Source organism: Bos mutus, chromosome 1 (assembly GCF_027580195.1).
Source record: "Bos mutus isolate GX-2022 chromosome 1, NWIPB_WYAK_1.1, whole genome shotgun sequence".
NCBI classification, from domain to species: Eukaryota; Metazoa; Chordata; class Mammalia; order Artiodactyla; family Bovidae; genus Bos; species Bos mutus.
Genome location: NC_091617.1, coordinates 83814617 through 83831659, shown reverse-complemented (window position 1 = coordinate 83831659; position 17043 = coordinate 83814617).

Here is a 17043-nt window from a genome sequence, read left to right as displayed (position 1 = left end):
AGAATTATTATATGCTGAGATGTGGAAGCCATTTTGCATCTAGAGAGAACCCAAACTGAGGCTTATTCTATTATTTTATCAATCCAAGATATTATAGAATTCCTAACCATCCTTACATAAGCAAATCCCAGCTGCAACTCACCACAAACCATGGCACACTGAGCTATCCACATGAGAAGCTGCTCTAGCATGGGGCAGTGTTCCTTTGTAACCTATGAACAGGCTCCTACAGGCCACCTGCTGCTTTCTTTGTCCTCTGTGTTTTCTCTGCCCCTCATATCTGCCAGCTGGCAGTCACATAGGTTTTTCCTGGGTGCCCTAGTTCCAATTAAACCAGATGATTATTATCTATATCTTTTGGGATCCCTTCCCAAAATAAATTTCTTATATACTGTAGCCTGTGATTCAAGTCAGAGAAGCTCAAATACATTCTTCAAGTTTGATAAAAATCTTCCTAGCCATTTTCATCTGATGTGATGATCAATAAACAGAATGCCATTTCATATAATTTACAGAGATTATTGGGAAGTAGAAAACGACTCTTTCCAGGATCACTGATTTGTGAAGAAAATGTCTGCTTTAGGGGCAGAACTCAAGTATTACAAAATTAAAACTTTAAATAGAAGTCAGGCCCCCTTTTATATGAGAGATGACCTCGTGTGATAGAAAACCTTAGATTCTGAAAACTGAAAGATCTGAGTTTGACCTAGCTATGTGACCTTGAAAACATTTTTACTTATGAAAGAGACTACCAACTTATTTTATAATTACTCAAAAGAAGTTCTTTACTGAAAAATATGACTTGAAGTCACACAATTTAAATTTATAACATTGCTTCAATTGCCAAAATTTGTTCAGATGAACTAATCAGAGGATTAGTGAGCCATCTTCACTGTGACATCAGTTACCATAAACTTTCTCTTGTTATGGAGCTAGACATTTACTGTCACCCAACTCAACAAAAATAAAGAGTATTCTTAAACTCAGTGCGCCATGTCACTTCCTGCATGATGGAACCCATTTGTGGACAAGGCAGATACAATGGGGACTGTTAGAGAAATAGAGGGATGAAAGGCACACATTGTTTTCCTGTCTATGGCAGCAACTGAATAATGGCATTTTCTTATAGGTAGGAACAGGTTTGCTTTCAGAGCATTTCTATTTTCCTTGGATCCAGGACTTGTCAGCGAGGACACAGTAAAACCTAAGGATAAGACTCAATCAGCAATAACTCAACACTCATAGGAAGGGTGGTTTTCAAAGACAATTAGGAAGCTATTTGTAATTTGAGCTTCTAAAATCACCTAGGGAAGTTCACAATTCACCGAGTTGGAGAAAAACATGAGTGTCTCCCTTTGTGACCATAACGCAAGGGAAGGCCCCACAGAGGGAGGGCCTCTTTCATGATACTTTTGTTTGGCCCTTATGTTTAAGACCCAGGATGGTTTCAATAAAAAGGACTCCAGAGAAGGTTTGTAGTTTATAAGATTAGCACTCACAGAGTAGATGTCTACACATGTGGAATGATTTCAGAACAACCCTCTAGTCTTCCCAAAAAACCTCCCCTGATGTTCTAGTCCCAAATTTCTAGAGGGTCAAGGCCTTTTACTTGATTCTAACTAGTAAAGTTTGTTACTACCTATCCTGACTTATTACAATTTAATTTATACTAAATTTTATTTAAGTATTTTAGAATTAACATAGGCTTCTCACCAACAGTATTTGTTCTTCACAAAATTCTAAGAAATGATTGGTAGAATGATATTATTATTACATAAAATTATCATTGTAGATAATTTAGATTAGTTCTTTTGACAGGCTTGGGATAGATCAATGGTGGAACTGGAGTTGGGGCGGGGGAACCACAGAAAAGATTCAAAGTAACAATAGATGTGACTTTCAACCCAGCAGCTATACTTCCAGAAATGTATCCCACAGGAGTACCTATCCGGATGGATCAGATCAGATCAGAGCAGTCGCTCAGTCGTGTCCGACTCTTTGCGACCCCATGAATCCCAGCACGCCAGGCCTCCCTATCCATCACCAACTCCCGGATATGCAAATAATGATACTCACTTTCTGGGATCACAAAAAAAAAAAAATGGAAACAAACCACGAGTCAATTAAAAATAAATTGTGGAGCATCCACAAAGTAGGATAGTAAGGAGCAGTTAAAGAGAATTGAACTGTGAACTGTAGGCTACTATGTAAAGATGTTAAGAATAAACTGCTCATCAGCATGATCTCATTTTTTTTTAAATAAAAAATGAGGAGTTAGCTAGGTAAATATTAGATCTTTACATATACCAGGAGAATTTCAGAAAGTTATTCTATGGTTACCAAGGGAAGAGGCCTAACAGAGTAGGACATACCAGTACACGTTTTTGAAATTTTTATATAGGTAAAAATTTTACTTCTTTAAAAAAATAGTAAGTTTATTTTAAGCATGTGCAGTTTTATATGGAAGGAAAAAGGAAAATAAAAAAAGAAATCATAGAGTGCTAACATGAATCAGAAATCAGAAGATGTCTTCATAAGACATCTTATCTAATCTTTATTAGCTACTCTATAAGCAGGGTTTTTCTTTATTTTGTGAATGAGAAGTGTAGGCCCCAAAAGGCTAATTTGTATGATCACAAGCTATAAGAATAGATTCAACTCAACTTTCTGAGACCCCCTTCCTCCAAGTTCTCATGTATGCATTTTACTAAATTATTTCCACAGATATGATGACATACAAAGGTAATGAGAATAATGCCAAAAACAAGCAAAAAGATTCTAGCTTCTGGAATTGGAACCTGAAACCTAAGACTTGTCCCATATGGTGAGCCCCGTGACAGGTAAGGCCACCGCTTGACCTCAGATGCTAGCAAGTAATAACTGTGCTGGTGCACTTGTCCTTATAATTGGTTTTGCAAATATGCTCCTAGGATTTTTGCATGAAAAAATAAGTAAATAAAGATGAATCAGAATGGAGCAGATCCAAAGAACAAAATGGGGGAAAAAAAGGATTAAAGAGAGGCAACAATGAGCATGAGCTTTGTCATAGTTCAAAAATCTTCTGTTGTTCCTTTAAGGATTCTAAAATAAAAGCAAATATTTTTCCTTCTTTCAAGGCTAAGGGGTAAAATGGAAAACTAATTTAGTGTTGCCTTTGTATTACCTTCAAAATAAAATTAAAGTCACTCTTTTATAGAAACGGTTTGCCTTACCAAGGTTAAGAAACCATTGAACAAAATCCTATGAAATTATTCACTTCTCTGTGATTTTTTTCTCTTTTGTTCTTCTACAGTTGAGAAAGCTTATTGACTTGTAAGTGACTCTTCATGCTAATATGCACAATATTTATACATCTATAAGTAATACCCACTTGCCCAGTGGCATTCCACACAGGAAAAATAGAATTTTATGTATCATTAAGCAGTTTCCAAGGTGCCAGCAATTTCATGCAAAGCATTAGGGTAATGACTAGTAGCACTACCTGCTAAATAGCAGAGTGTTTGGAAATTTTTAAACTACTGCACTGGATATACCTGGACTTCATGATTGAGCTAAACTTTCCCTCTCCCATCCATATGGGTTCAGCACATACGAGCAACTCCCAGCCTCTTCAGGATAATTTTATGTGGCACTAGTGGTAAAGAATCTGCTTGCCAATGCAGGAGATGTAAGAGACACAGATTCAATCCCTGGGTCAGGAAGATCCCCTACAGGAGTAAATGACAACCCACTGCAGTATTCTTGCCTGGGAAATCCCACGGACAGAGGAACCTGGCGGGCTACAGTCAATGGTGTTGCAAAGAGTCAGACATGACTGAGCATCTGACCATGTCTGAGCACTCTCTAGGGAAGAGGGTTTGGGAAAGGTAGTGGAGGTCAGAGGTTCCAGCAGTCCCAGTGGTTGTCAGCAGAGAGACCAGCTGTGACCAGAGCTGGCTGCATGTTTGCAGGACTCATTGCAAAATGAAAATGTGTGGCCTCTTGCTTGAAAAGCAAGAAAAATGTGTAACTAAAGGTATTAAAACAGGGACTTCTCTGGTGGTCCAGTGGTTTAGACTCTGTACTCCCAATGCAGGGGGTATGGCTTTGATCTCTGGTTGGAGAACTAAGATGCCACATGCATCATGGTGGGGGAAAAAATGGTATTTTAAAAAAATGTTTTTCTTTTTTCTCTGTGGTTTCTTTCTCTTAACTTCTAATGGTGTTTTTTATTTGCTATTTTTCTAATGGTGTTTTTTATTTGCTATTTAATGTTTTCTAAGCAGAGGATGATATAAAAAATTTAAATTATTGACATGAATTTTAACACTCATCTTTTTCTCATACAATGTGAGTTTTATTAAAGAGCATTAACTCAAATGCAGATTCAAATACAGACTCATTGAAATTACACAATTCGTTTTCCATAATACATACAAGCATATGTATTTTGTTCTTGGCAGAACAGTGGAAACATTGCACAGTTCAGTTCAGTCACTCAGTCATGTCCGACTCTTTGCGACCGATGAACTGCAGTACCACCATGCCTCCTTGTCCATCACCAACTCCCGGAGTTCACCCAAACCCATGTCCATACAGTTGGTGATGCGATCCAACCATCTCATCCTCTGTCAATTCCTTCTCCTCCTGCCCTCAATCTTTCCCAGCATCACAGTCTTTTCAAATGAGTCAACTCTTTGCATCAGGTGGCCAAAGTATTGGAGTTTCAGCTTCAGCATCAGTCCTTCCAATGAATACTCAGGACTGATCTACTTTAGGATGGACTGGTTGGATCTCCTCGCAGTTCAAGGGACTCTCAAGAGTCTCCAACACCACAGTTCAAAAGCATCAATTCTTCAGCACTCAGCTTTCTTTATAGACCAACTCTCATATCCATACATGACCACTGGAAAAACCATAGCCTTGACTAGACAGACCTTTGTTAACAAAGTAATGTCTCTGATTTTTAATATGCTATCTAGGTTGGTCATAACTTTCCTTCCAAGGAGTAAGAATCTTTTAATTTCATGGCTGCAATCACCATCTGCAGTGATTTTGGAGCCCAGAAAAATAAAGTCTGACACTGTTTCCACTGTTTCCCCATCTATTTGCCATGAAGTGATGGAACCAGATGCCATGATCTTTGTTTTCTGAATGTTGAGCTTTAAGCCAACTTTTTCACTCTCCTCTTTCACTTTCATCAAGAGGCTTTTTAGTTCCTCTTCACTTTCTGCCATAAGGGTGGTGTCCGCTGCATACCTGAGGTTATTGATATTTCTCCCGACAATCTTGATTCCAGCTTGTGTTTCTTCCAGTCCAGCGTTTCTCATGATGTACTCTGTATATAAGTTAAATAAGCAGGGTGACAATATACAACCTTAACGTACTCCTTTTCCTATTTGGAAACAGTCTGTGGTTCCATGTCCAGTTCTAAATGTTGCTTCCTGACCTGCATATAGGTTTCTCAAGAGGCAGGTCAGGTGGTCTGAAATTCCTATCTCTTTCAGAATTTCCACAGTTTATTGTGATACAAACAGTCAAAGGCTTTGACATAGTCAATAAAGCAGAAATAGATGTTTTTCTGGAACTCTCTTGCTTTTTTGATGACCCAGCAAATGATGTCAATTTGATCTCTGGTTCCTCTGCCTTTTCTAAATCCAGCTTGAACATCTGGAAGTTCATGGTTCACATATTGCTGAAGCCTGGCTTGGAGAATTTTAAGCATTACTTTACTAGCGTGTGAGATGAGTGCAATTTTGCGGCAGTTTGAGCATTCTTTGGCATTGCCTTTCTTTAGGATTGGAATGAAAATTGACCTTTTCCAGTCCTGTGGCCACTGCTGAGTTTTCCAAATTTGCTGGCATATTGAGTGCAGCACTTTCACAGCATCATCTTTCAGGATTTGAATTAGCTCAACTAGAATTCCATCACCTCCCTTAGCTTTGTTCGTAGTGATGCTTCCTAAGGCCCACTTGACTTCACCTTCCAGGATGTCTGGCTCTAGGTGAGTGATCACACCATCATGATTATCTGGGTCATGAAGATCTTTTTTGTACAGTCTTCTGTGTATTCTTGCCACCTCTTCTTAATATCTTCTGCTTCTGTTAGGTCCATACCATTTCTGTCCTTTACCGAGCCCATGTTTGCATGAAACGTTCCCTTGGTATCTCTAATTTTCTTGAAGAGAGCTAGTCTTTCCCATTTGAAGGTTTTCCTCTATTTATTTCCACTGATCACTGAGGAAGGCTTTCTTATCTCTCTTTGTTATTTTTTGGAACTCTGCATTCAAATGGGTATATCTTTCCTTTTCTCCTTTGCTTTTCACTTCCCTTCTTTTCACAACTATTTGTAAGGCCTCCTCAGACAGCGTTTTGTTTTTTGCATTTCTTTTTCCTGGAGATGGTCCTGATTCCTGTTTCCTGTACGTCACAAACTTCCATTCATAGTTCATCAGGCACTCTGTCTATCAGATCTAGTCCCTTAAATCTATTTCTCACTTCCACTGTATAGTCATAAGGGATTTAATTTAGGTCATACCTGAATGGTCTAGTGGTTTTCTCCACTTTCTTCAATTTCAGTCTGAATTTGGCAATAAGCAGTTCATGATCCAAGCTACAATCAGCTCCCAGTCTTGTTTTTGCTGACTGTATAGAGCTTCTTCATTTTTGGCTGCAAAGAATATAATCAATATGATTTCGGTGTCATCCATCTGGTGATGTCCATGTGTAGAGTCTTCTCTTGTGTTGTTGGAAGAGGGTGTTTGCTCTGACCAGTGCATTCTCTTGGCAAAACTCTATTAGCCTTTGCCCTGCTTCATTCTGTACTCCAAGGTCAAATTTTCCCGTTACTCCAGGTGTTTCTTGACTTCCTACTTTTGCATTCCAGTTCCCTATAATGAAAAGGACATCTTTTCTGGGTGTTCTAGAAGATCTTGTAGATCTTCATAGAACTGTTCAACTTCAGCTTCTTCAGCATTATTGGTCGGGGCCTAGGCTTGAATTACCTTGATATTGAATGGTTTGCCTTGGAAACGAACAGAGATCATTCTGTCGTTTTTGAGATTGCATCCAAGTACTGCATTTGGACTCTTTTGTTGACCATGATGGCTACTCTATTTCTTCTAAGGGATTCTTGCCCACAGTATTAGATATAATGGTCATCTGAGTTAAATTCACCCATTCCACTCCATCTTAGTTCACTGATTCCTAGAATGTCGATGTTCACTCTTGTCATCTCCTGTTTGACCACTTCCAATTTGCCTTGATTCATGGACCTAACATTCCAAGTTCCTATGCAATATTGCTCTTTACAGCATTGAACCCTGCCTGCTTCCATCACCAGTCACATCCACAACTAGTTGTTGTTTTGCTTTGGCTCCATCCCTTCATTCTTGCTGGAGTTTTTTCTCCACTGATCTCCAGTACCATATTGGGCACCTACCGACCTGGGGAGTTCATCTTTCAGTGTCCTCTCTTTTTGCCTTTTCATAATGTTCATGGGGTTCTCAAGGCAAGAATACTGAAGTGGTTTTCCATTTCTTTCTCCAGTGGACCACATTCTGTGAGACCTCTCCACCATGGCCCGCCCATCTTGGGTGGCCCTATACAGGATGGCTCATAGTTTCATTGAGTTAGACAAGGCTGTGGTCCATGTGATCAGATTGGCTAGTTGTGTGTCATTAATTCTTAGAGAAATGCAAATCAAAACTGCCACCTCACTGCTCAGAATGGCCATCATTAAAAAGTCTGAAAATAATAAATTCTGGGGATGGTGTAGAAAAAAGGGAACCCTCCTACATTGTTGGTAGGAATGTAAATTGGTACAGCCACTATGAAAAACAGTAAGGAGTTTCCTCAAAACAGCTAAAAAGAGAATTGTCATATGACCCAGCAAGCCTACTCTTGGATATACAACTAGAGAAAATCATAATTCAAACAGATACATGCACCCTTATGTTCATAGCAGCACTAATTACAATAGCCAAGACATAGAAACAACCAAAATGTCCTCAACAAATGAATGTGTATAGTACATATAGAAGATGTAGTACGTATATACAATGAATACTACTCAGCCATGAAAAGGATGAAATAATGCCAGTTGCAGCAACATGGATGGTCCTAGAGACCATCATAATGGGGCCATGAGGCTAATACTATTTGATGAATAATTTCTAAGCAAAACTGTTTTTCTCTTCTCCCTCAGTTTCTAGGAACTAAACTCAGCATTTTTTGTTACTGATTAATGTGGGCAGGACTTCATGCTGTTTTGCTTGTTCCACTTATCTTAACCCCAGTCACAAGACTTTTCTTTATGCTTGCTTCTTTCCAGAATGGTTGATTTCAAGACGCTAGTTGGCTACTCACTTCATTTATTGGCAAATCGATAGATTTCTTTTTCCTTTATTCTCAATATCTTGTTCTCATTATTCTCATCAGCATCAGGGACAAGGACAGAATTTTCAGTAACAATGTGTTTAGCACAGGGAACTCCACTCAATGTACTGTGGTGACCTACTGTTGGCACCTTATCATCAGGAAAACAGGGTGCTCATGTGCTGCTGATCCACGCGTGAACTGTTCCATGCATGAAACATTGCACAAAATTAAGTAAATGTTTTTATTTCACTTCTTGCTATATACACATTGCATCAATACTTTGGCTTAGTGATAAGTAAGGGAAGACTGAACTATGAGTTGCCCTGTATTTCCCTTTTCCTCTATGTCATCATTTCAGCCTATGCGGGTGGCTAATACGAGGAAGTATTAATAACAGACGTTGAGTTAGAATTTCATGGATTTCTTGGGCTTTCATGTTTAGAACATTACTGCTTTGTTTTAGCATTAGAAGCAAGTTCTGTACTCAATTTGAGTCTCACTGAAGTCCCACACATTGTGGGTCTACCAAAACTCTGTGCTTGTTGGGCATTGTGAATACTGTATGAGAATGAAGAAGAAATGAATGGTGACACTCAGACTGTGCGCATTTCCTTTGTGCAAGCTCATGCCCCATAGCCTCACTGGACATACAGAAAACCCAAGTTCAAAGATAAAATGATTAAAAATTTCAAGATAGCAACAGGAAAGTAGACCCTTCTGAGTGGGGGTCCCTGTGTGACTGCACAGGTTACATGTCCATGAACCTACCTAGTTTTTGGATCACCAAAAACTATACCTTCCCATAATGGAGCAACATCCAGAGATGTTAGCTCTGCAAAGGGAAAGACAGGGGCTGTGGGGAGGGAGAGTTAGAGAAGGGAAAATCCCCACATCCCAGAAGAACTGGATAATAATATAGCAAAAAATAATTCTGGTCCACCCCCAGCCTAGACAAATTAAGATGGTCAAATTGGCCAATATTTTGCCAGAGCATTCAAATGCTTTCTGGTCTTTCACAAAATAATAGTTTGTTGTCAATGCTATTTTCAGCCAATATACATTTAAATATAGTTTCCAAGCACAGGCAAATTTTCCAGTGCTTTACAATATAATCAGTGGCAGCAACTCTCTTCTATCCTGGACTGACAGCTACACTGTGCTAAAATGTCAAATGCATAAACAAGACCCTCAACATTTATGAGGGATATACCCCAAGTCCCTAATATCCCTAACTAGAGAAAATGAAATGATCCTGGATGTTCCATAAATTATGTTCTGTGTGTGTCTTCACACTACAAATTTATTGCCTTTTCTATTTTCACTAAGTCTATTTCTCATTCACTGGGTATTGTTGCATATTCTTAAAGAGGTACTACATTAAATAATGAGTAGAAAAAACTGCTTTATATTCACAATCAAGATGCGTTAATCATGTGATTAAATTTTGTGCCTCAGAAAAATTGTAAATGACTACATACCCTAAGCTGACTAAAATGTGCTATGTGCTAAGTTGCTTCAGTGGTGTCCATCTCTTTGCGATTCCAGGGACTGTAGCCCTCCAGGCTCCTCTGTCCATGGGATTCTCTATACTGGAATACTGGAGTGGGTTTCCATCTCCTCCTCTAGGGGATCTTCCTGACCCAGGGATCAAACCCACATCTCTTACGTCTACCTACACTGGCAGGCAGGTTCTTTAGCACTATAGCACCTGGGAAGCTAACTAGGATGGCAATTGTTAAATCTTCAGATGCTGAGGACATACTTTTCTATGGCCATCAGACCTAAAATATTTATAAACTCTTCCTAAGCAGCTTGCAAAAAGTAAAGAATATTTGCCACTGATAGGATTTCAGGCTTTTATAATAATTTTTGTAGAATCTACATTCTTTTTAAGTATGAGGCCTTTGATTCTGCAGAAATCCTAACTGATGCCTATAAGCTATTTTTTTTAATTCTTTAAACTTTCATACTATTAATTTTTAACTAAGGTAAAGAAAAGCCCCAATAATAGAGCTTCAGTAAAATCACTGTTATGAACACTGTAAACATCATAGCAACACTCTCTATTGATTTGCTTATTCCTAGTTGAGCAACTGTTTTCCTAGCACTATGGTAGATGTGAGGAATGTACAATGACTAAGAGAGATGTGATGTGTGCTTTAAGGAGCTTAGGGATCGGTGAGGGAGATAAATGTTAAGCAATATACTGCCAGCAGAAGTACTTACCTCTATGTGTCTGTATATGAATGTGAACGCACGGGCACATGTTGCATCAGATAGGTGAGGAATGGTAGGTAAAATTAAGGGGTACAAGTGGTGTCAGGGAAGGCCTAGAGGGAAAAGAAGGAGTCACAGGATGGGTCGGGAATCAAGAGTTGGAGATTTTTTCAGGTCAAGGTAACAGTGTGTGTAAAGCTATAGGTAGAAGGCCTTTTAAGGCACACCAAGAATGTTGGACTTGACTGCAGGCCGTGGGAACTCAGAAAGTCATCTCAGAGGAGGTGGTACCATAAACATACTAGGTCTTGCAAAATGGTGACATAACAAGTGTATCTTTGTAGTTCAACATAATGAATTGGGCCAAAGCTCACAAAGCCAGGAGTCTATCCTAGAAGAGCTTCCAAAACCTGTGTCCCTTGACGTCTTGCTTTTTCTTTCTAAACTAGAGCAAATATCAACTGCTTGTTCTTAAGAGAGCACTTTATGCCACATATTAAGTTTAATTACCTGAGACCTATAAAAATGTTTAGACTGAGGGAAAAAAAAACTTAATCAGATTACGTTACTAATATATTGTGAGTTATAAGCTACAGATGTAAAGTGAAAGAGCAAATTGGCTTAATTAATATTCTCCCAGATAATAGACATTAAAATGAACTGAATAAAGGCCAAACAACAAGCCACAATTCTTAAGATCTAATCTCCTAGGAGAAGGTTGCACTAACAGAAAGATCTGGGAAGAGTCACTGGGATGTCAAATGTCTGTGTCTTGGCTCCTTGGGGTATAACGCCATCTTCAATAAGGTTTGTTAAGTTATTTCACTTTAGAGTCTTTTTCAGTATACCTGTTATTTAGTTATTATTCTCAACCAGGTTCTGATGGATGTTAATGTAAGGAAGGTGGGCATCAGCTCTCTCAGTTAAAATCAGTAGGATCTTTCAGTTATAACACCACTCAAATTTGGAGAAGGAAATAGCAACCCACTCCATTATTCTTGTCTGGAGAACCTGCGAACAGAGGGGCCTGGAGGGCTACAGTCTATAGGGTCTCAAAGAGTCAGATACGACTGAAGCAACTTAGCACTCATGCGTGCACCACACTATTTAGCTCCAAATTAGCCTCTATATGCTCTGCTGGTGTTGCTTTTGACTATTTAAGCATATCTTTCTCATAACTGCTATAAGTCTGGACAATGCCCAGAATGACATACATGGATTAATTTAAGAGACCCTGCCCAACCACTGCAGCCATTTCTGAATAACGTAGTCTGCTTACAGCTGCTTCTTGATCACATGACCGTGCAAAGAGCAGAACTGGATCAGGTTCGCTATTTCCAGGCCCAGGTGAAAGTATAACAGTAAAGTACTGTAGTAGCCACAACAGCGGGTCTTCAGAAACCATTTCCAGCAAAAAAACTTTGATACTGGTTTTAGCTAATTAAAATGTCGTAGTTTAAATTTTAGTTTATAATTGAAAAAATTGGTAAATGAATTCTTTTATTGGACTCCAACAAATTAATTGACTATTTAACAATAGATTCTGAAATAAAATTTGATTTGTGAATTCTTTATTTCACACCAGGATGGTAAGCACAGTCAACATTTTGTTAAGATTACAATAGAAAGTATGTTTAAATGCTGTCTTTATGATGATCAGTTTGAAAAAGACAATTCAAGCTTTGCTAATCCTTCTTACTTGCTACAGGGTTTAGCCTTTTTAAAGAGTCAGAAAAAAAGTCTACCTACTTTATTATCTGTTATGATTTCTACTGAACTCTTTTGCAAGATTTTATTACTCCAATCTCAGGAGATGCTCTCGGAAAAACATTTCCATGAAAACAGAGTTCTTTGGCCAAATACTAATAATCAGGGAAAGACTATTAATAAAGTTATGTCAGTCTTTGGATAGTCACAATGGATAGTAGCAAGGAAAAACCACTGAGAAGCCCTATAGTGAAATAATTTATGTCATTCCATTTCACCCATCAGTTCAGTTCAGTTCAGTCACTCAGTCGTGTCCAACTCTTTGCGACTCCATGGACTGCAGTACTCCAGGGCTCCTTGTCCATCACCAACTCCCGGAGTTCACCCGAACTCACGTCCATCGAGTCGGTGATGCCATCCAGCCATCTCATCCTCTGTCGTCCCCTTCTCCTCCTGCCCCCAATCCCTCCCAGCATCAGAGTCTCTTCCAATGAGTCAACTCTTCGCATGAGGTGGCCAAACTACTGGAGTTTCAGCTTTAGCATCAGTCCTTCCAAAGATCACCCAGGACTGATCTCCTTTAGAATGGACTGGTTGGATCTCCTTGCAGTCCAAGGGACTCTCAAGAGTCTTCTCCAACACCACAGTTCAAAAGCATCAATTCTTCGGTGCTCAGCCTTCTTCACAGTCCAACTCTCACATCCATACCTGACCACAGGAAAAACTATAGCCTTGACTAGACAGACCTTTGTTGGCAAAGTAATGTCTCTGCTTTTGAATATGCTATCTAGGTTGGTCATAACTTTCCTTTCAAGGAATAAGTGTCTTTTAATTTCATGGCTGCAATCACCATCTGTGGTGATTTTGGAGCCCAGAAAAATAAAGTCAGCCACTGTTTCCACTGTTTCCTCATCTATTTGCCATGAAGTGATGGGACCAGATGCCATGATGTTAGTTTTCTGAAAGTTGAACTTTAAGCCAACTTTTTCACTCCCCTCTTTCACTTTTATCAAGAGGCTCTTTAGTTCCTCTTCACTTTCTGCCATAAGGGTGGTGTCATCTGCATATCTGAGGTTATTGATATTTCTCCTGGCAATCTTGATTCCAGCTTGTGCTTCCTCCACCCCAGCGTTTCTCATGATGTACTCTGCATAGAAGTTAAATAAGCAGGGTGACAATATACAGCCTTGACGTACTCCTTTTCCTATTTGGAACCAGTCTGTTGTTCAATGTCCAGTTCTAACTGTTGCTTCCTGACCTGTATTATAGGTTTCTCAAGAGGCAGGTCAGGTGGTCTGGTATTCCCATCTCTTTCAGAATTTTCCACAGTCTATTGTGATCCATAGATGCCCCAAAACCCTGTGACCACAAAACCCTATTTTCAAATGCCAGCTGTTAGCATCCTGTGGAACAGTGGTCCATGGAATGTCCTTTGGATAGGATGTGTCTGAGCAAGGAGACATCCAACAAAGCCAAGACACTTTCTGTCAGCTTTATATATCACACTCCAATTGCACCCATTCAATGACCTAAATATTAAGTCATTCTAAAGGTATACATTCTTAACATTCACTACGGTTCTAGTTACTGAATATAAGAGCTATTATCAACACTGTATCTACCATTAGGAGCTTCTAGTATTCTTGGAAAGTAGAGATCTATCTTCTTGAAGGAAGTTGCACAGAAAGGTCACATGTGATTATGTAAAAATTAGTGAGGCAGAAATAAGCCCTATGAGAGTTGAAAAGGGGAGGGCAGCAGAATGCACATTATCCACTTTTAGAGACAATGGCAAAACATACACATGCTTTGTTCCCTTCTGCCTGTCATTTCTTTCTTCCTTTCCCAGAGACACTGAGAATACAAAATGTGTTATTTGTTCTCTGCCCACAGCTTGGCAGGCTGGGATCCCTCCATTGTAAAGCCAAAATACATTCAGTGTCAGAGTTTATTGTCAAGAAGTCACAGATCTTAGAGGCAGGGTAGAAGGAAACTCATGCCCTCTTCTAAGCCTGGTGCTCCCTTACCAGCACCCCCCTCCAAAGTCTCCTTGTTTCCATCCTGGCCTCCTTGCTCACAGTTTCCAGACAGAAGCCAGAGTCATTCTTTTCAGATGTAAATTTAACCAGGTCTTTTTCCAATTGCTTCCCATCACTGGCTATCAAACCCTGGTGACAACCTCCAGATACCTCCCCTCTGTGCCTCTGACCACTCTCCTGGCTCCCTGAACTCCAGCCCCAAGGGATCTCCATGCCCTTCCCTCCTCAGGGCCTCTGTACTTGCTGTCCCTTTTCCCATGGAATTTCCCCTCATGTCTCTTGTCTTTGCTCATCTGCTATCTCTTCTGAGAGGCTGCTCAGGCCTTCATCTAAGATAGCAGCATCATCTCCCACCTCACTCCCACTGCATCCTTCATTCCCTTCACCCTTTTCACTTTGTTTTCAATAGACTTATTGCTATTTTTATTCATTTATTTATTTTCGGCTGCACCCCATGGAATGAGGGACCTTAGTTTTCCCACCACGGATCAAACAGTGTGGACCCTCTGCACTGGAAGGCAGAATCTTAACCACTGGACCTGGTGGTTTTTAACCACCAGGGAAATCGCAGCTTATTGCTATCTTTTTAAATATTTATATATCTACTTGTTTACCTCTGTATGAGCAAGGGCATTATTCTGTATTTATGCTTTTGCTGGGCATATTTTCAGTTCAGTTCAGTCACTCAGTTGTGTCTGACTCTTTGCTACCCCATGAATCGCAGCATGCCAGGCCTCCCTGTCCATCACCAACTCCTGGAGTTCACTCAGACTCACGTCCATCGAGTCAGTGATGCCATCCAGCATCTCATCCTCTGTCATCCCCTTCTCCTCCTGCCACCAATCCCTCCCAGCATCAGAGTCTTTTCCAATGAGTCAACTCTTCACATGAGGTGGCCAAAGTACTGGAGTTTCAGCTTTAGCATCATTCCTTCCAAAGAAATCCCAGGGCTGATCTCCTTCAGAATGGACTCTTTGGATCTCCTTGCAGTCCAAGGGACTCTCAAGAGTCTTCTCCAACACCACAGTTCAAAAGCATCAATTCTTCAGCACTCAGCTTTCTTCACAGTCCAATTCTCATATCCATACACGACCACAGGAAAAACCATAGCCTTGACTAGACAGACCTTTGTTGGCAAAGTAATGTCTCTGCTTTTGAATATGCTATCTAGGTTGCTCATAACTTTCCTTCCAAGGAGTAAGCGTCTTTTAATTTCATGGCTGCAGTCACCATCTACAGTGATTTGGGAGCCCAGAAAAATAAAGTCTGACACTGTTTCCACTCTTTCCCCATCTATTTGTCATGAAGTGATGGGACCAGATGCCATGATCTTCATTTTCTGAATGTTGAGCTTTAAGCCAACTTTTTCACTCTCCACTTTCACTTTCATCAAGAGGCATATTTTAGGCACCCCATAAAAGTTTATTGAATGAATGAGTCAATCACTGAATGATTGGATGATAAATTTACAGAAGAAAAAACCTGCAGAGTACAATAAATTTACAGTAGAATTTATGTTAAAGAATAGCTAAGTGAATTAGAAAATATACACTTTCTCATCAAAATCCAGCAGTTGACTAACTTTTGTGGTGGCATAAAAACTTCAAGAACTTGTTCTGGAGAGAGTCTGGCACTTTATAGTTGGATGGCCTTGCATCAGTTACTCAGCCTCTATGTGTCTCAGTTTTTTTTTCTGTAAAAAGGAAACAGTAATAACTACCTTGCAGTTATTGTGAGGATTAAATGAGATAATGTCTATGAAACCCATATGCCAAGTACTTTTCACAATGGATCATAAGTACTATTAATTTCCAAAAGCCTGTTTTATAGTTTCCTTAAATAGAAAGATATCTTTTACTAGTTCTTAGTGAAGATCCTTTGGCCTGCTAGCACATGAGAAAAATAATCAGCTATTCATGAAAGGCACGGTAATTACCATCCAAATAAATATTTTAGATTATTGTTTTAAACTATCTAGACAAAAAATCCACAACATTCTGAACATGTAAATATATGACACATCCCTTCTCCATGGATGTTTTTGACTTCTTGGAGATTTCTTAGTTTTCTAGGAGAAAGCTATATGAAGAGTTGGGTTGTTCTTGATAACTTTGATTTTTAAATAGCTTAAGACTGAAGAACTTGAAAAATAGTACAGTTTCCATGTAACCATCATTGTACTTCCATCAATGATTATATCTTCATAACCATAGTGTAGTCTCAAAAATGAAGAAATTAACACTAATGTGTCTGAGTTATGGTGCAATTCCATTACCTCAGATACAAACCTTATTTGAATTCACATGAAGGATTTTTTAAACTTAGGGTTAGGAGCTAATTAGGATCATATCTTGGCTCCATTAATCAAGCAAATGAGATACACATATTAGTGTATGAAAACCATAAATTATAAAATTCCTTTCATTTTCAAAGAATTTCCGAATTTAAAAAGCTCTAAGTTCCAGCCTACCTAGAAGTCTGGTCTACTAGTCTGTAAAAGCAAAACACAAAAGCCCTTCACAATTTCAAAGGGATGTAGACAAGAGAATCCTTGATTTTAATCTCTAAGGTCAAAGCCCTTCTTCCCTTGAAAAATGAATTCCTCCTTTTCTATCAGTTCTGGATATTGCTATTCATTAGTATTAGAGGGGAAATAAAGCTGAAAGCAGGCCCAGAGTTGAAGAAGCATTTCAACTCCAGCTAGATGATTATTATGGCAGAGC